Raw genomic sequence first — 21648 nt, forward strand, 5'->3', positions numbered from 1 at the left:
GTTTCCTTCAGCCTTTTCATTTAGCCCTTGTGCCACATGTTCCTTGAAACAATCCCTTACACTCTTTTCTTTCAACTTGTCTAGATCCCATATTTTTGCATTCTTTCCTTTCTTCAATTTCCTCAACTTCAGATGGCATTTCATGACCAACAAGTTGTGGTCAGAGTCCACGTCTGCTCCTGGGAAAGTTTTGCAATTCAACACCTGGTTTCTGAATCTCTGCCTAATCATAATGAAGTCTATTTTATATCTTCCAGTGTCTCCAGGTCTCGTCCACGTATACAGCCGTCGTTTGTGGTGTTTGAACCAAGTATTGGCAAGGACTAAATTATGATCAGTGCAGAATACAACCAGCCGAGTTCCTCTTTCATTCCTTTATCCCAATCCGAACTCTCCTACTGTATTACCTTCTCCTCCTTGGCCTAGCACCGCATTCCAGTCTCCCATCACAATTAGATTCTCGTCACCTTTTACATATTGTATTAAATCTTATATCTCTTCATATATTCTTTTGATTTTCTCGTCATCCGCTGAACTAGTAGGCATATAGACCTGCACTATTGTGGTGGGCTTTGGTTTGGTGTCTATATTGACAACAATAATTCTTTCACTATGCTGGTCGTAGTAGCTTACCCGCTGCCCTATTTTCTTATTCATTATTAAACCAACTCCTGCATTTCCCTTGTTTGATTTCGTGTTGATAATTCGGTAGTCACCTGACCAAAAATCCTTTTCTTCCTGCCAACGTACTTCACTTATACCAACTACATCTAACTTTAGTCTATCCATCTCCCTTTTCAGATTCTCTAACCTACCACAATGATTCAAACTTCTAACATTCAACGTTCCGACTCGCAGACTGTCGGTATCCATCTTCCTGATGATCGCCCCCTCTCATGTAATCCCCACCCGGAGATCCAAATGGGGGACTAGTTTACCTCCCGAATATTTTACCCGGGAAGAAGCCATCATCAGTACATCATTCATACAGAGAGAGCTGCATGTCCTCGGGAGTTAGTTACCGCTGTAGTTTCCCGTTGCTTTCAGCCATGTAGCAGTATCAACACAGCTAAGCCATGTTGAGTATTGTTACAAGGCCATATCAGTCAATCATCCAGACTGCCGCCCTTGCAACTTCCGAAAGGCTGCTAGCCCCCTTTCGATGAACCATTTGTTAGTCTAGTCTCTCAACAGATACCCATCCGACATGGTTGCACCTGCGGCTCGGCTATCTGCGTCATTGGAACACTCAAGCCTCCCCACCGCGCCAAGGTCACATGGTTCATAGAGGAGGTGGAGTTACCTATGGAAGGTTAATCCTTACTTTCATTTCCCCCTAGTCCAGTCACCTCATATAGCACCTGTGTGTAGACCGCTGGATCTGAACACAAGACTACGGGTCACTCAACACACGATGATTATCCATTGGTTCGTCTCCAGAGACAGTCCAGTAATCACATATTCACATGCAGTGAACAACCAAACAGCAACAGTTCAACAGTATTCAACAGCAGGACTGTAGGCCTACTCACAACAGTGAAAATTAACATAGGTCCATTTACTCTCACACTCACGATAGCGGCTCCCCTCGCTGATCCACGGCGCTCCTCAGTCCAGAGAAATTCTCAAACACACAGTACTCTGAGATGGTACACGGTCTTCCGTTCCGTCGTCTCCGGCCCACCTACTCACTGGATTCTCCAACACCACACCAACAGCTCCTCGTTCAGAGCTCGGAGGGACACGCTTCACAGTGATAAGAAGAATATCATAAGACTACTTCTCCCCTACCACAACAACATTATGCATATATGCCCATTTCGACATCTCATCAAGACTGTGAATTTTTAATTGTATCTACGTTCTTGAATACTCCGAATAATATTTTAAGACCTTCATCTTGTATATTTCTAGAGCTAAGTGAACTCATTTCTTACAAATGTGTTTTCAGAAAATTCTATAAACAGCTCTTCATAGTGTCAAACTTATAAGTTTTAAGACCATCTTTAAAACAATTGTGTTTCAAATACTTTGTTCTACACGCGATATGGCTGAATATGACCTTTAAATAAGTTGAAACTCGTCCCATTAAATGTTTAATTAATAAACACTATTTAATTTGTATCGAAAAGGTAGAATAATGTAGATGTTGATTCCCATAGGGAACCTAAAATATTTGTCCTGAATGAGTCCCAACTGACGAGCCTAACTTAGCACACGAGGGCGAAACGCAGGCAACCAAGAATGAATTAGCTGGAAAATTTATAATGTCCAATAACGGACCATTATACTGGTATTATAAGGTAGAATAACTCGCTTATTATTTTATTTGGTTTAAAGCTCAGTATGCAAAAGCTAATTCTGTAGGCCTACTAGCACAGAACAATTTGGCATGACTATTCCTGCTAGTTTCCATGTTTTTCACTGCCCATTACCTTTGTATATCCTCCTCTTTTGTTTTCAGATTCATAGTGATTATTTCTGTTGTTGATCTCTGCTGTTTCATTACTTACTACCTTCAAAAGCTTGTGTAATTCATCCTCTTTTCTTAAGGTGAACACATCAAGATACATCTAATTGCTTCTGTTGCCAAATCTACCCACATCACTCATTCATTTGTATACCTAGTGAAAATTATTATACCAAGCAGGTTGGCTGCATAGCCCTTTCCCATCCCTTCGTCGCCAAAAACCTAATAATGTTATTGGCTTTACGTCCCATTAACTACTTTTACAGTTTTCAATTTCAGAGGTGTCAGAATTTAGTTTCGCGTGAGTTCTTTTACGTGCCAGTAAATCTACCGACATGAGGCTGACGTACTTGAATACCTTCAAATTCCACCGGACTGAGTCAGGATAGAACCTGCCAAGTTCAGGTCAGAAGGCCAGCGCCTCAGCCGTCTGAGCCACTCAGCCTGGTGCCAATATCCTGAGTTAGTGCGATGTTAAGCCATTAGTGAAACACCCCCCCCAAAAAAAAATGATTGTATGTTGCATACTAGCTTTCCTGCATGAATTATTCTAGGTACTCCTCACTCTGCCGTACCCCTTTTGACAACTATTGAACATAGTGTAATGTTCAACATTTTCTGCCTTTATTTCCCCTTATTGCTAATTCCTCGCATCTTTAGTTACTGAGTCAGCAAATTTTACTTACCTCCTTCCAAAAGCCTAATTTTTATTCATGGCCATGCCATAGAATGGCAGTTTGTTAAATCTCCCCATTTTCACACTAGGCAAATTCTAGAGCTGTGCCTTAATTTTTCTTTTTGATAGGGGCTTTACGTCGCACCGACACTGATAGGTCTTATGGCGACGAGCTGCCTTAATTAAGGCCACGGCCACTTCCTTCCCACGCCTAGCCCTTTCTCATCCCATCATCGTCATAAGACCTGACTGTGTCAGTGAATTTAAAACAAGCTGTAAAAGAAAAGCTTGGACTTTTTGCACCAAGCGAGTTGGCTGCTCGGTTCGGGCTGTGGAGCTTGCATTCAGCAGATGGTGTGTTTGAACTCCACTGTTGGCTGCTCTGAAGATAGTGTTCTGTGATTTACTATTTTCACTCTAGCTAAATGCTAGGGCTGAACCTTAATTAAAGCCAATGGTTGATTCCTTCTCAGTCCTATCACATTGTAGCCAAGAAACTCTTTGTTGGTACATTGTTAAACTACTTGTAAAAATTAAGGTATTTTTGAGTGGAACTCTACCACTTCCTTTAGTGAAAACATTGTTTTATCTCCATGAATATCTGCTTGACGCTGGCCTTAATTACTTTTAACTCCTAAAAGATTAGGGTCTACTGGTAGATTGTCTAGTTCTAGCCACCCAAGCACAAGGAGAGTCCTGTGCCCTTGATTCTCTCTTCCTCCATAGTGACTGGAATCCTGACATGCAGGATCACTGATTGGGCTTCTCATTTATCGTCCATGGTTTATTATTATTCATTCATTTTCATTCGTTCATTCATTCATTCATTCATTCATTCATTCATTCATTCATTCATCAATAAGGCCATCTGTGGGCCACATTTACACAGTCTACCTGCCCTTCTGTCACTCAGAAATCATTTGTCACTATGTATGGAAAGTTATTACCCTGAGCGTACCTGTTTGCTACCAGTAATTGTAGTTCTTGTTTATTGTGTATTGTCAAATAGTGTAATAAAAAAATGCTTTTTTTTTTTCCTTGCTATTGGCTTTACGTCGCACCGACACAGATATGTCTTACGGCGACGATGGGACAGGAAAGAGCTAGGACTGGGAAGGAAGCGGCCGTGGCCTTAATTAAGGTACAGCCCCAACATTTGCCTGGTATGAGAATGGGAAACCACAGAAAACCATCTTCAGGGCTGCCGACAGTGGGATTCGAACCCACTATAAAAAATGAACAGAGGAAGAAGACTGACAAATCAAGAAACTGAAGCTTGTTGTGATGCATCAGACGATGAAGTTGTTGGCGGAGATAAATCTTCATCAGAAGAAGAACGTGTACAAGACAGGTGATCATGTCTCAAACACGATACAAAATGCAGAAAGTGATCAACATTATATGTCAGAAGATGAAGATAGTTCACACTCTGTAAACCTTTCTGAAAATGACATTCCCTTGGGGGTTACGACTTCATTGCTTGAAAGGGAAAGATAGTACGATCTGGTATAAGGACCCTTCAGATACTACAGGAAGAACACGTGTTTGAAATATTGTGACATAGCTATTTGATGTAAAACTAATAGCTAAAAATGCAAGGAATGCTGGTGAAGCTTGGAGTTATTATTTACAGAGGAAATGATAGATCAGGTATTAAATTATTTTAATATCCAATGCAGAAGAGGTCAAAGCATTATTTGGAGTGTTGTATATTACTGGCGTAATGAAATCAGCACATTTGAACACCAAAAAACATTTGAGCATGAGATGGCACTGGTATAGAACTCGTAATTTGCACTATGTCATGGAAACGGTTCCATTTCTGATGAATTCTCTTAGTTTTGATTACAGAACTTTTCGGGACGATAGAAAAAGAGTGGATAAAATGACATGTGTGGGGAATATTTGAAGCTTTTGTAAGAAATTGCCAATCTGCATACACTATCTCTGAATATACAACTGTAGATGAAAATTTGGAAGCATTTCATGGCCGGTGCAGCTTCAAAGTATTTATGAAGATAAAGCTAGCAATGTATGGCTTTAAAATCTTCATCCTTACAGACTCTATCTCATTTTTCACATCAAACATGGAAATATGTACAGGAATGCAACCTGATGGTCCCTGTGTAATCAGTAATGCTGCAAGGATTCGTTTTCTGCCTTTTACTTGTTGTCCACACCCATAGCATGAAAAAAAAAAGAAGTATAAAATGGTGAGACCCTGCAGAACTGTTTTGAGAAACTATGCTACAGTATGTATTACTGCCAGTAAACCTAACACTACATACTTCAGACAACTAAAAAATATGTGTAACCAACCGACAAGTAACAGAGTAGTAATGTCAGTTACTACCTGCAAGTTGTTCCAAAATTATCACTTGCGCTTGATAGGAGGTGTGATTAAAAAAAGTTGCTGTGCTTGCTTATGGAGCTTAACATCCATTAGCCAAACAGAAACTCCTTTGATTTTGCTGAGACAGTTGATTTTGTATTAGGGTCTGAGATGGAACACAATATTTCTGGAACATCTTACTGTGATGCAACAGGGTACATCATCATGTTACGGTATTTATCAGGTGTATGAAAAAAATAGGCCTAAGTCTTTTCCAATTTCACTAAGAGATTCAAGTTTAAGTTCAAGTTTTGTTCCCATTATATTCACTAAGAGCGAACGTACGCAGCGTATGAATTTGACACATACGTCATTTTGTTCATCTGACATTAACCTACCAACACACACAAATTGAGTCTGCCAAACACTAGTGTATGTGTTGTATCGTTCAGTGATCATGTCAACGTTTGTGCCTGAAAAAGAACATTTGCGGTATGCATTGCTTTTCTTGTTTAATCGAAAGGAAAAGACTGTGGAAAGTCATCGTTTGTTGGTAGAAACATATGGTGAACACACTCCATCATTTAGAACATGTGAGACATGGTTTCGACAATTTAAACGGCAAGAAGACTATGCTTTGTGTCTGGTGGGACCAGAGCAGTATTGTGTATTATGAACTCTTGAAGTCTGGCAAAACCGTTAATCCACAATGCTATCGCCAACATATGATTAATTTAAATCACACATTGATCGAAAGACGACCGGAATGGGATAGGACATCCTTCTACTCACGCCATACTGCCCCGACCTGGCGCCATCTGACTATCACCTCTTCGCATCAATGGGGCACGCGCTCACAGAGCAGCATTTCAACAATTTCGAGGAAGTGAAAATGGCTCAACGAATGGTTTGCCGCAAAAGACAAGCAGTTCCTCTGGCATAGTATTCATAACTTACCTGAAAGATGGGCGAAGTGTGTAGAAGCCGATGGCCAATATTTTGAATAAACAAAAAAAATTTCCTTTGAAAATTATGTGTTTTCTTTACCATAAAAACTGGCAGAAACTTATGCATACACGTGGTAACTCTCATCTCTGTGTACTAACTATGCTAAGCAGCCAGTCTGTCTTTCAAATGTTTCTTCTACAAATGTTTTGTCGTCACCTTAACATATGCTTTATACTTCTCTGGTTCTATCCAGGATTTTTCTAGCAACTCTAATATCACTTTTCACATGCTCATTTCTTATCTTTTACAAAAAAAAAAAAAAATAACAAAAATACCTGGGACAACTTTACACATTGACAGATATTTTGTTGCCAGAAAATAGTTTATCATCAGAAATGCCATATACAGTTTTTTTGTAATAAGAAAATTACCAGCTTGAAACTCTAGTGAGTTGTCTTCATTGTGATCTCTGTACCGAGATTCTTGTTGTTTCTTTCTTTTCTGACTGGGTGAGTTGGCCGTTCAGTCAGGAGCGCGCAGCTGTGAGCTTGCATCTGGGAGACAGTGGGTTCGAACCCCACTGTCGGCAGCCCTGAAGATGGTTTTTCGTGGTTTCCCATTTTCACACCAAGCAAGGCTGTACCTTAATTAAAGCCACGGCCACTTCCTTCCCGCTCTTAATCCTTTCCTGTTCCATCATCGCCATAAGAACTATCTGTGTCTGTGCGATGTAAAGCCAATTGTAAAAAAAAATATTTTCTGTACCGAAAGAAGTAACCTTTTCATTCTTTTCTGTGCCTCTTATCATTTGATCCTGTGAATTTTTTGCTGCTTGGTAACTTTGAATTGTTTGTTTAGTACAAGTTACCTTCACAGTAAAATAAATCAAAACTTCAAGAGACTGTCAGAATTATTGATGTAGTGCACATTCAATTACAGGATTGTATCGTTCTATATGCTGTCTTAGCTTCAGTTCATGAGAACAAATTAACATCTGTACCCATCATTTTAATTAATCATACACCACTGATTTGCATTTAGGTCTGTCACTCAAGTGGCAGTTTCCATATTGTTGTTGGATGCTTTCAATTTTCTTCAAATTTAAAACTGTTTCCTTGTAACTGAGTTGTTTTTTTGTCCCCCCCACCACATAAATCATATCGGGCAGATTTAGTTACATGGTCTGGGACAGTGAGAAAAACCCATAGATGGCTCGTTTTCTTTTTTTTCTTTATTCTTTTAATATATTTAAATAATTTAAAAGAAGTTTAAAATCTTATCAGACATCTCACTAGGTAAATTATTCCAATCCCTAAGTCCACTTCTTCCAATTGAATATTTACCCCAATTTGTCCTCTTGAATCCCAATATTTTATGATCATTCCTACTTTTAAGAGCCGGCCCAGTGGTGAAGGGGTAGCATGTCTGCCTCTGACCCAGAGGCCCCGGGTTCGATTCCTGGCCAGATCAGGGATTTTTACCTGGACCTGAGGGCTGGTTCGAGGTCCACTCAGCCTATGTGATTAGAATTGAGGAACTATCTGGCAGTGAGATAGCGGCCCCGGTCTAGAAAGCCAAGTATAACAGCCGAGAGGATTTGTCCTGCTGACCACACACCACCTCGTAATCTGCAGGCCTTCGGGCTGAGCAATGGTCACTTGGTAGGCCAAGGCCGTTCAAGGGCTGTAGTGCCATGGGGTTTGTGTGGTTTGGTTCCTACTTTCAAGAACTCCAAGTTTATTTGTTTACTAAAGTAATTTCATATCATCTTTCCACTGACAGCGTGGAACGTACTGCTTGCCCGAGGATCTTGTCTCCTTACTTCCAAGTTTTCCCAGCCCAAAGTTCGGAACTTGTAACACTACTTTTTTATTTTGGAAATTACCCAGAACAAATCATGTTGCTTTCTTCTGAATCTTTTCCAGTACTTGAAACAAGTAATCTAGGAAAAAATCCCATACACTGGAACCATACTCTAATTGGGGTCTTACCAGTGAATTATATGCCCTCTCCTTACTCCAACCCATAAATACCCTTGTAATCATATTTAAAAAATCGGTAACCTTTATTCACAGCCTCTTTAATGTAATTAGTACAATGAAGATCTTTCCTGATATTAAGTCCTAGGTATGTACAGTGATCCTTGTGAGGTACTTTCACCCCATCAACACAGTTAATAAAACTGAGAGGGCTTTTCCTCTTGATGAAACTTACAGCCTGACTTTTCACCCTATTTACCATCATACCATGTGTGGTGTCCACGTCAATATTTTCTAGGTCTTTTTTCAGTTGCTTATAATCCTTTACCTTATTTATTACTCTGTATTTATCCTCGGCCATCTCAGAAGAGTTTTTCCAGTGCAGCTCCCAACGAATGCTGGTGTTGTGTTTAACATACAGACTTTGGCTGCTTCTTTCTATATTAGAGCAGTATTTATATTACAGAAACACTCATCAGCCGAGGAATATAGGTTATCAAATAGACTTCATATGTACTAAGTACACTGGGGCTGTTACTTAATTAAGGCCACGACCGCTTCCTTCCCACTCCTAGCCCTTTGTCGCCACAAGACCTGTCTGTGTCAGTGTGACGTAAAGGCAATTGTAAAAAAAAGTTACTAAGTACATGGAGCTATTGACTACTTTGTCTCAAGCTCATGGAATGAAACAGTAGAAGCTAGTCATCATAAAGATATGTAATTTCTTTAATTTTTCTGATTTCCAGATTAGATTTATCTGGAGTAATTCTGACCCTGGGGTATTTCTGTCCCTCTACCTTTTTTACTCTTAGGCCTACAGTGTCGGCCAACAGGTTTCTTTACTTAGTATTCCCGCAACTTACAGCATGTATTGCTCTATAAAAAGCATTTATTTTTAAGAGTAAAAAATGAGATTGGCAAAAATTCCCAACAGTTAAAATTAGGTTATGCAAAAATTCCCCACAGTTATAATTATCCCATTAGTCTGTAACAGTTTAATTCCTGTCACTCTCCTAGATCTTAAATAATTAGATATGAAGTTGTCATTTTTGTTCTTTTAATCAAACACAGTCTGAAAGTTGTGCCATAGTAATGATAGAGAGATAGAGTATTATAAAGATTGATTTGTTATGATACTTCCTTTCTTATCCAAAACTAGCATGTTACAATTGAATGTGTAGGACTAGCCTATAGTGTAGCTCTTTTCTTTCCCCTAATTTTTTCCCCCTGATTTTTTCAGGTCACAAGCACTTAAGTTGCTTTATTTATCAGCGCAGTGGCCTTCAACTGATCATCGTATCTCAGGGATAACCCATGATGTGGAGTGGTTTCAAATTGCGGTGAGTACAGATATAACTTACTGCAGTTTATTAATTCACTTTTTTGCACTACATTGAATCCTGAAAGAATCCATAGAAACCAGGTGTTATTAAACCAAGCCTTAAGCCATAAAAGTAGTTAGAGGGTCGTAAAACCAATTATTCTATTAGTAAACCAAACATTTCAATAATTCACTTGGTAACTGAGATTATGATGCAGCCTTCTCTGTCACACTGAATAAGTCACCAGGACAGGACTTTAAAGTTGGGATACATCTCCCCACTCCAGTGCTTTGGACAGTTGTACTGTATGTAGTTTTCTCGAAAATATGCAGGTTCATAGACGTCAAAGTATAACTCCGAGCTACAACTGCACTCAGAATGGTTTGTAAGGAAATAATACCTGTTTGATTCCATTCAAATGCCGTATAAAACCTGGAAAGTGTAACTTTTATTCATAAGATATATTAATAGTCCATTTAGAATTTCCAATTACTTTAAAGGTGGTAATTTCGAATGTCGAAGACAGGCTAATGTACTAGTATTTAATAACTTTCTTGAATCATGGCACTGTAAACCGGTAGTGAACAAAGGCCTGGAGTTTCAAAAAGTATTGATATAAAAAGACAAAGTCACCTCCATACAGACCATGAAGCCCCTTGGAGGAGTGGAAGGTAAAGGCTTCCACCATTGCTAACCGTGGCACATGATGGGGTAGAGTGGTTAGCTCTACGCCCGGCCGCCTTTGCCCCCAGGAATTAACCTGGTACTCATTTTTGGTGTAGGCTGAGTGAACCTCAGGGCCATATGCACCTCCGGAAGTGGAAATCTCGTTTCTTAAATTTTACGACTTCCTGACGGGGATTCGAACCCACGTTCTTCCGGGCGAACCGAGCACGCCTTTACCGCCTTGGCCAGGCAGCCCCTTATTGATATCATGTAAAAGCAAAATTGTATCTGCTATAAACATATTTTTGTATGGTTGGAGAATTTGTCCTTTCCATTTTGCAGGGATTAGAACTTTATGGAAAGTAATACCTTCAGGAGTAAAAGGTCCGCTTAGACTATAATTGACAGTTTTTATGTGCATTGCATTCTTTGCGGGGGGGGAAAAGACTGCCCAATTGGAATATATATTGCAGTCGACACTCCCTCCCTTTTATATTCTCCCCCTTATCCATATTATTTGTCATGTATCGATATCGATCTATCACTTCCACCTACACTGGTTATGTAAAGCCCATGATAGTCCGTGCCCTTTCATTCTAAAAATTGTCTGACCAAGTGGCTGCTACTGTATTTACTCACGTATTAGAGCCCTGCCCCATTTTTTTTCTTTCCACTTTTGCAGCCAAAAAAAAAAACAAAGTAGGGAGGGTCTAGTATGAGATAACCTCAAATTTTGTGCAGTGAACAACATGACTTCTAGGATGAAAAAATGAAATGGCGTATGGCTTTTTTAGTGCCGGGAGTGTCCGAGGACAAGTTCGGCTTGCCAGGTGTAGGTCTTTTGAATTGACTCCTGTAGGCGACCTGCGCATCGTGATGAGGATGAAATTATGATGATGAATACGACACACACACACACACACACACACACACACACCAGCCTCCATGCCAGTGGAATTAACCAATTATGGTTAAAATTCCTGACCCTGCCGAGAATCCAACCCGGGACTCCCGTAAACAAAGGCCAGCATGCTAACCATTTAGCCATGGAACAGGACACTTCTAGGATATAAAGAGCTATAAATTGTTCATGCAAACATTCTACACTATTCTTTAACAAACTTTTGAATTATTCTGAGTTTTACTGGCTATTTTCGTTGGAAGGCAGTATTTATAAATTGAAAAAGACAATAATTGGTAAACACATAACTTTTAGGCCTACATATAAAGTAAATATAGTCGTTATATCACGTCATTCATTTCATCTCGTTAACTCCTCTGATGAAGTTGACGTCAGGAAGGTCATCCGGTCATAAAAACTCGCTACGAAGATTCGTCTTGCTTCATTCTCGACCCCGTTTGAGAAAGGGAATAAAGGTATTGTTTTCATCATCATCACTATCATTATTTTCATTTCCCCTTGTCCAGCTCCTGTCAGGTCGAGGTATTGATGGCACTTCTCCACCGTTGCCTCTCCTTCCACCACTCCTCTTCAGTAATTGTATTCCAGTCCAGTCTTCTTTTCCCTATACAGTTCTTAACAGAGTCCATCTGTCTTGCTCTATGCATCTCTCTTGCAACCTGGTAACATATCCAAACCATCTAAATTTATTATTTTCCATCCTATCACTCAGAGTTTTTCTACCCTAGCCTATCTCTTATCTGACCTCAACATTTTTTACCCTGCCTCTCCTTGTCTTCCCTACCATACTCCTCAGGAACTTCATCCTACTGGCCTGAATTTTACTCTCATTTCTTGCTGTTTGTGTCCAAGTCTCTGATGCATATGTTAATATAGAGTATAGTACATCTTTTACATTATCTCTTTAGGTACATTTCATAGGAACTTCTCTGTTCCACACCAGGTTGCTTACATTCTGGTGGAACATATTTCCCGCGTATACCCTTCTGTTGATCTCCTTATTCAACCTTGCATCTTGCATTATTATGCAATATTAATACAATACAACTTAACGGCCAGGCATTTGTCTCTGTCATTTGAGAAGTAGGCCTATCACACAGTAAACCTGATCACTGCTTTCATTTAAATTATCATCATCTTGTGTCGCCAACTTTCGTCATTCCGAATAGTATTGGTTTACTCAGGAGCAAGTCATTACTGATGAACGACTCTTTTTATGGAGCGACTACTCATTCGCTCCTTTCAAGAGAGCGGACCATTCAAACATAGCACTCGCTCATACTGAGAGCATCAAGAGAGAGAGAGTGAGAGAAATCTTGACTTTCAACTAGCTCATCCTCCAAGCTCGCTCCACTCCTCGTCATTGCGCTCTTCCCTCTCCAACACCTGCTCTTTCGACGAGTGAACAAAACCAGTCTGTGTGAAACTACGCCCTTTCGCAACACACAGTGGCTGTCCGAATTTGGTATTCAACATTTGTTTTGTGCCAGTAAATTATCTCTTTAAACTGAATGAAGGTGTGTTTAATGTGGTAACACCGAGCTCAATAGCTGCAGTCGCTTAAGTGCGGCCGGTATCCAGTAATCGGGAAATAGTGGGTTCGAATCCCACTGTCGGCAGCCCTGAAGATGGTTTTCCGTGGTTTCCCATTTTCACACCAGGCAAATGCTGGGGCTGTACCTTGATTAAAGCCACGGCCGCTTCCTTCCCACTCCTAGGCCTTTCCTATCCCATCATCGCCATAAGACTTATCTGTGTCGGTGCGACGTAAAACAAATAGCAGATTTAATATGGTAAACTCATGCAGCTGCACTCCTATAATAATATTCTTAAACATTATAAAACTACAAGCTAAAATTGATGTGCAAACTATTTACACAAAGTACATCACTAACTTAAATTAGAAAATAAAGTTTGAGACACTCATTTTCCTGTGAGTCAGTTCCTTCTCCCTTCTGTCAGTTATTATAGTCTGCCCTGCTTTTGAAAAAAATGATCTCACAAGGTGTTGAAGTAGTGACTACACACAAACGCTTCAATGCCAGTTTGTGGAGAGAAGGGTACACGTGTTGTCTTTCTGACTGCCAAACTAGTGGATTTCCTTTCACAGCCAATAATGGCTCTTGAAAGAATTTATCCAGGGAGATTTCATCTCAGATCATACAGTGCATATCAATTCATCATGAATTTCTGTGAAAAAAAATGTATATTAAACTTCTATATCATATGTGTTAAAAAATAAAATATTTTCATTTTCTCTTGATTTTTGAAAATGATACAGCCCTGTGAAAAATGCATATTTTGCTAATAATACAGTAGAGAACTAAAAAATATATAACTAATAAACGAAAAGTAGTGGGGACCTGGCAGATTTTTTGCTTTAAAGCTCACTCTTGGTATGTTCAAACTTAGTTGACACACACATTTATAGACTTCCTTTTAACTTAGGCCTATAAATTTATGAATAAAATACAAAAATTTTAGATTTTTTCTAATGTTCAAAATATTTTGTTTTAAATTTGGAATGCTAACTTTCCTATTATATTTCCGCATACAACTGGTCTAACTATTAACATTGTTTTCTCTGCTCCAGCTATCTGTATTACAAATTATTTACTTGAAAACCCCCATCACAAAAGTTACGAGAATTGCACAGTATATTATTTTAATATTGTGTTAGTCGTTGGTGCTATCAGAATGGGCAATTTTTTTTTTGTATGTAAAGTCTTAGCAATTTTTTAACATTCTGTATATTTTAGCATTTAATTTCAGCTGAAATTCAGTAAGTGCCCACTAAGGCGTAGCCCCCTGATCCCGCTCCCCTCTTTTGTACCACTACTTCGTAAGTTCAAAAGTGCACTTAACAATGTACCACTTGTTAAGTTCAGAGTTAGCAGCCTTATGTACCATACAATCACGCTGAACGTGAGAAGTCTGTGGGAAAGAAACAAAGGACAGTACAATCGCGCCTAGCTGTCTGCGCTGAAAAAGTGGTGCATTGACTGAACTTATGCCTTAATTTCTACTGTAAAATAAGCATGTTGGTAACATTGTTTTCAGCTCTCTTCTGTTTTTTTATAAACAAGGCTGAACTTGCACATGAATCATTCTGCTTAGAGTTTTGTGTGTGGTTTGAACTTTTTGTTAGATACAGTGTCAGTAAGGGAATACAGTAGTAAAAGGATGAGATGTGTGGACTATGAAAGCAGGCACAAAAAGATGGTGTTTAAGAAAACACTGCTCAGTTGCTGGAAATCTGCCTGAGTTACTGCAAAAATATCTTGTTCCTCAAGTAACTGTTACCATCACATTCATTGTGCAGGAATTGTTATACTCACTACAACAAGAAATTTAGTACGTACTAGTAACTCACCTGAGCAATCACAGTCACCAGAATGTGAAAATGAAGAAGACAATGCAGATGTTTATATTCCTGAGATGAAATTGATGCTTTGAATATTAGCATTTCTGCTATAGCCCCTAATAATATACTGTATATAATAATATATCCCCCTTAAACGACCTGGCAAGATAAGAAGCACAAGAAGAAAACAGCCTGTACAAAGAAATGTGGAAGAACTTGAAACAAGTTTTACACAAGCAACATCTTCAAAACTTAGAGAAGAGTATAATGTAGTTGCAACTGGAGCAGAACCTGAAGACAGTAGACATGTGCACCCAAAGTGATGTGTGGTTTCAAAACCTAAACACAGCAGTCTCAGCAGCCACTTATCTTGAGAAGGTACAATTACTGACACTGTACCATATAGCTGCTCCAAGCAGCAGTTACAGAAATACATATGCACTTCCTCACATTACTTAATTTCAAAAGCCTGTAAAATAAAGAAGGGAAAAGGTAATTTGATAGGCTATTCCCAGATTCCTAATGTGGACATCCATTGCAAGATGATACACTTAATGTTGCTCTGGAATATTACCTAAGCGATGATAAAGATTGTAGCCGTAATCGGGCTGATGTTATCTCTGCAAGTGAAAATGGTGAAAAAGTTAAGATCAGTAAGATCAATAAGAGAAGCATATCTCCTAATGAAAAAGGAGAACCCAAATTTAAAAATTGGTCTTGTAAAATTCTATTCCTTACGACCAAAATGAGTAAAATGCCAGCCAGTCAAGGAAGTATGCACATGCATTCACTGCATGTAACAGTCTCCTTTATGACACATTGTGGTCTGGCAAATGCTTTCAGATGGCCATCATCAGCTGATCAGTGTCCAGTTCCTATTTTTCAAGTGCTGCTCTTGATGGATCATCCTTGTCCACATACAAATTCAGCCCAGCTACACAAGTTCAGTAAGGAGCAGATGAAAAAAAAAAATCTTCTCGGCAGTGCAGTGTTGATTGTTACAGTGTGAGCCTGTTTCAGCAGACTTTTTATAGAGTAGTTGAAATATATACTCAGGGTAAAACAAAAAAAAAAAATCCTGGACAGTCAATTGATTGCCTAGTAAAGTTTACATTTCAAACCCTGAACCAGTGTAGGCAATTCCAATTCATGGAATGTCATAAAGAAATAAAATCATCAAGACAAAAGAGAGTAGAAATTTGTGAAAAATGTCAGAAACATGCATAAAGCTAACATACATAAACAAAATGAAAAATTGTTTTCCCACTCACTTATAGTACTGTAAAATATACTCACAAATACCAATTTTGCATTACATTTACTTAGCATCGGCAAACATTTTAAATATTTAAGTATCCAGGATTTTTTTTACCCTGAGTGTAGATAGGCCTAACTTTATTTCTCAAATTTTGCACAGATAAATATTCCCCAATCTCATTGTACCTTCCATAAGTATAAGAACCAAATAATATCCCATGCTATTTTTAGGATATTCAGGATGGGGTTTTTAGATTCTCTCATTTTTATGAAAAAATATTTTGATAGTTGAAGAAGTTACGGCATTAATGTCATTGCTGACAGTCAAGTTTCCAAGTTATCATTTCTCAAGATAGTTCACATCCTATGACTATTTATATTTTCAAACACAATTTTGAAATTTGCTTAAAGTTACAAAATTTTGTATTTTGTTTTTTAAAATTAAAGATGGAAAAAAAGCTCAGAAGTGTGTATGTGTTAATCATGTCTGATAGTATTATGAACCAGGGTGTTATTAAAAATAATTTCAGTTTGCTATGGAATTTAGTTTACTAATTACAGTTTTTTAAATTTTCCGTTCCTTTGAGAAATTTTCACAAATCCCTCATTTAGATAGGTCTGTAATGCTCTAACTAATCAACAGAAAATGAAAATATTTTATTTTTTTGGTAGATGTCATGTGGAACATCAACAGATATTTTTTTCAGCAAACTGAAATATTGTTGTGACACATTCACTCTTGGCCTGTATGATTTGAGATGAAATCGTCCTCCACTTGAATTATCGCAGCTGATTTTGGGTGTGGACTCCGGACAAAACTCGAAACTTTAGCTGTGGAGGCACCCCACACAATGGACTCCTTTTCAGAGAGGGTAATAGGAGAAACATCATCTGAGCTGACGGGAAGTTGGTAATGAAATGGCGTATGACTTTTAGTGCCGGGAGTGTCCAAGGACATGTTCGGTTCACCAGATGCAGGTCTTTTGATTTGATGCCCATAGGCGACCTATGCATTGTGATGAGCATGAAGTGATGATGAAGACGACACCTACACCCAGCCCCTGTGCCAGCGGAATTAACCAGTTATGGTTAAAATTCCCGCCCTGCCGGGAATTGGAACACCAGACCCCTGTGACCAAAGACCAGCACACTAACCATTTAGCCATGGAGTCAGACGGGAAGTTCGTGACTTTCACAGAAGTGGATAAGTCCTTGTTTGCAGGAGTTATAAAACTACTCTTATCTGCGAAACCATGTAATATAAAGTGCGGGTCTACAGCTGTTGCCTCTGAAAATATGGCATACTTTTCGATATTTCTAAATCTTACTATGAGAGCTTCCAGTATCTTTTGGACTTCTGTACACATTACAGAGTTATTTATGAACTAGATACACCATTGTTTAAGTGACTGGCTCAGCAGAATCAATTTAGAGGCCGTCACTTGTTTTTCATTGCTCATCTCTTCAGTAACCAGTTTGAAGGCTCTGAGCACCTCACAAACTTGCTTAATCTTTCCGATGTCATCGCTAGTTAGCTGCAGTAGATCAGGGTAGTTCAAGGCAATTGTTGAGATTAGAGCACATTGGACATCAATAATCCTCTCGAGCACAAGGAAGGTGGATTTCCACCTTGTTACCACATCCTGTTTAATACTCGAGATTGGCCCACCCATCTGTTCCTGCACTTTTTGCAGTTTGTCTTCAGCTTGTGAGCTGCGTTTGAAAAAGTGCACATTTTCTTCACTTTCGTAGCGACGTCTTTAACACAGTGGACTCCACACTTCACAACTAAATTTAAATTATTGGCAAAACATGGGATATGCCTCCAGCCCGTTTGATGTATTGCAACCACAATATTTGCAGCGTTATGCTGACAATACACACGAGTTTAGTTTCCACTTTCCACTCATGAGCAACTCTTATGAGATCCTCAGCTAAGTTTTGAGCCGTGTGCTTCTTGTCGTACTTGAAACATTCCAATAGAATGGATACCAACTCAACTCCTTTGATAAACTGAGCCGTCATGAACAAGTAGGAATCGTTCGTAGAAGTCCAACCGTCAGTAGTTAATGTCGGATAGACTGCGGACTCCAATATTGTTCTTGACTGCATAATCATCTTTATTAGAAGTTGCAATGAAAGCTTCTCCTGACCTAGGATCATCCGGAATTTCTTCTGAAGAGAGACGAGCGGGCGTAAGCCGTTTTGTAGATAATGACATAGTGGGATGTAAATTTCGAACATGGTGCACAAGATTAAATGTACTACCACTTTTATACAAAATCTCTTCTGAACAAAAATTGCTCTTTGCCTTCCCATCGCCTAAATCTTTAAAAAAGTTCCAAATGTCGCTCTTTTTCTTTTGCCTTAAAGCCATAAGTTATTCTCACTGAGCACTATAGACAAAACTGACCACACACCAATATTCAAAAAACTCCAATTTGCAATGATCATTGTTGCCAATGAACAAAGTAGGAAAAATTAGATAATGTTGTCTACTCAAAATTCTGACCCATTCGTTTCAGTATAAAATAATATTAAAGAATGACATAGAAATTTACGCCCGCTCGTCTCTCTTCAGAAGAAATTCCGGATGATCCTAGGTCAGGAGAAGCTTTCATTGCAACTGAGCACCTCACAAACTTGCTTAATCTTTCTGATGTCATCGCTAGTTAGCTGCAGTAGATCAGGGTAGTTCAAGGCAATTGTTGAGATTAGAGCGTAAGAGAAAGGACAAATTTTCTCAATGTACACTGGAATTATGAGAATTTATTTATTAATGAATGGTTTATGACACATCTGGCTAACAGATGTTGATACCCCATCTCTTCCTGTGCATGTGTTTCTCACGATTTGTTGGGTTTCCAAGAAAGATATTCTTTGAGAAGAACTGTATTGCAATGCTATCTATTGACTATTTGATAAACTACGTCATAAGCAAAGTTTGTAGTAAGGGGTGGAGGTTAGAGGTAACCTGTGGTGTAGGGCGCAAGTTGGTGAACTAGGGTACAGCGTACCAACACATATTGTTTGTCATTGTTATTCTTTACATTTTTTGTTCACCTAGTTTACACCCCCGTTGGAGCACATTAATCAGTCATATACATTAAAGTATAATAGTATTAAATAGAGTTTACAACTTGAGAAAGAACTAGGAGAATATCAAGGAGGTTGCAGACCCTGGAGGAGCTGTCCTGATCAGATCATGAGTCTTAAGTTGATAAAGGACTATGATTGATGATTGATGTTTGTTGTTTAAAGGGGCCTAACATCGAGGTCATCGGCCCCTAATGGTACGAAATGAAATGACAACTTAAAATTCCAAAATCCTCCGCTGACCAGAATTCAAAGCATGAGGACGAAGAATGAATGGATGGACGGATATGAAGTTAAAACAATCAGTGGATCCGACCCACAGTGCCTCATATGCACAGAAGCTGGCACAAAACAATTGTATTACCGACCAGGGGACTGTTTCTATAGCACGATGCTGAATCGATTATGTGTATAGTCAAAACGGGTCCAAAATCCAGGTCATCAGCCCCGCATAATGGTATTTATCACTAGGAGAGTAGAACCATGCTATGTGTAATGTTGCGGTACTAATCAAAAGTAGCAGAGACTCGCGGTATTCCACACATTATGGTACTATTCACAGGTAGTGTAATGCGCACATGTTACACAGACCTATGGCATTCCGCACATAAGTGAACTAACCACAGGGACCTGTACTATCCCGTGGAATTCCTCACATAGTGGGAACTGAGCATAGGTAAGGCAGAACCATGGTGTCACTCATCCCATGGTGTCGCTCATATAGGGGTACGAATCACAGGTACTGTAGGACCCACATCCTGATTCACAAACTGTCGCTTCTAATCACAAACCTAATCTGTACCTAACATAGTGGTACTACGCGCAAGTAAATGCAACCCATGGTGTTCCCTGCGTGATGGTACTAATTACAAGTAGTTTCATGGTTCTAATTACATCATCCCTTGGTCACCCCTTTGAGTCGCCTCTTATGACAGGCAGGGGATACCATGGGTGAATTCTTCGTCTGCCTCCCCCACCCACAGAGGGTATGTGTTTGGTCCACGAGAGGTATTTTATTTCCCCCAAGTCCACCGGCAAGCCGGTTAGGACCCCCCTATCCGCCACCTGGGACGTGCCACGTGGGAATATCACCTCTCCCCCTGCTACACCTGCGTTTAAAATTTTAAGACACCTTGGACTACACCCCAAATTAATAAACATGATAAAATTGACTCTCACCAACATCAAATCAAAAGTGAAGTTTAGGGGTGAAACATCAGAGACATTTGAAATTAAAACTGGATTACGGCAGGGAGATGGGCTCTCACCACTATTATTTAATTGTGCTCTAGAAATGGTAATGAAGGAATGGTTTAGGAAATGTCCCCCCAAAATAAAGATTGGCCGAAAAATCAAAACAATTTGCCTGGGTTTTGCTAACGATTTAGCATTACTAGCAGTGGACATAAAAGAAGCAAAAACCCAGATATCAGAACTTCAAAACATTGCAAATAAAATTGGCCTCAAAATATCATTTGAAAAAACAGAAATTATGCCCCAAAAACCAACACAGCTAAAAGAAGTTACCATAAATGGTAATAAAATCAAAATAGTAACTCAATTTAAATATCTTGGAGAAGTAATAACACATAACCTAAATGAAAAAATCTCAATCCAAACAAGAACAAATAGATTAGCTAAAGCACAAAAATTAACATGGGACATCTACAAAAAGAAATGTCTATCAAGTAATACAAAAATAAAACACTACAACACAGTTATAAAACCGGTTGCTACATATGCAGCAGAAACACTTTTTTACCTGAATAAACAATCAAAGACTGACAGACTTCAGAAAATTGAAAGGAGGATTGGAAGAACCTGCATCAACAAAACATACCAAAAAGATGGACAGTGGCGGTTAATACCTAACAAAGTTATGTACAAAGAGCTAGAACCCATTACAGATACTGTGCGTAAGAGGAGACTGGGATTATTTGGACATATCATGAGGATGCAGGATTCAAGACTTCTGAAACAACTAGTACAACACAATCTCGTCTCAAAAAATACCATAACAGGATGTAATTGGATCAGAGAAGTAAGAGAGGATCTGAAGGAAATAGGCCTTACAACAGAAGACACCACAAATAAGATAAAATTGAATACAAAACTCAAGAACACAAACCTCCGCTTTACCCTTACACAAAACAAACCAACAACACACATATTTTCAACTGAGGAAAGGGCACGAAGAAGTACTGGGAGGACCGCAAAGCCCGAACAGTCCCTTCAAAGAGACCTGAATGACGGACTGACTAAAATGATCCTATGTGGTCATAAAAGAAGAAGAGTCAGCTTTTCAGCTTCTTCTTTTTCTTCTTCTTCTTCTTCTTCTTCTTCTTCCGCTCCCAAAACTGCTTCATCCTGTCGGACCTGGCTGCCCTTTGGTTGTCAGTAATTCTGTACTTCCTTCGTTCAAATGTGATGAGCTTGAATCGCAAGTGTTTATTCCTTAGAATTCTCTTCTCTTTCCTGCCTTCAATATGGAGCATTGATAAATTTAATTTTTCTAAATCATTCATGATCTCTGTGAACTAAGTGTTCTTTGTTTTATTTTTCCAGAAATAACTAAATAACTGCTTCACTAGTCGGGTTTCTGGCAGTCTGAATATA

At 39.0% G+C, this 21648-nt stretch overlaps 1 long non-coding RNA gene across 1 annotated transcript in view; it reads left to right on the forward strand.

The window, feature by feature from the left end:
* Positions 1-21648, forward strand: part of LOC136872425 (uncharacterized) — a 55344-nt gene that overhangs the window by 22249 nt on the left and 11447 nt on the right. The window contains exon 2 of the long non-coding RNA XR_010859889.2: positions 9646-9745. This is a non-coding gene — a long non-coding RNA (uncharacterized lncRNA). The remainder of the gene's footprint in view (positions 1-9645; positions 9746-21648) is intronic.

This window comes from Anabrus simplex, chromosome 4 (assembly GCF_040414725.1).
Source record: "Anabrus simplex isolate iqAnaSimp1 chromosome 4, ASM4041472v1, whole genome shotgun sequence".
Lineage (NCBI taxonomy): Eukaryota > Metazoa > Arthropoda > Insecta > Orthoptera > Tettigoniidae > Anabrus > Anabrus simplex.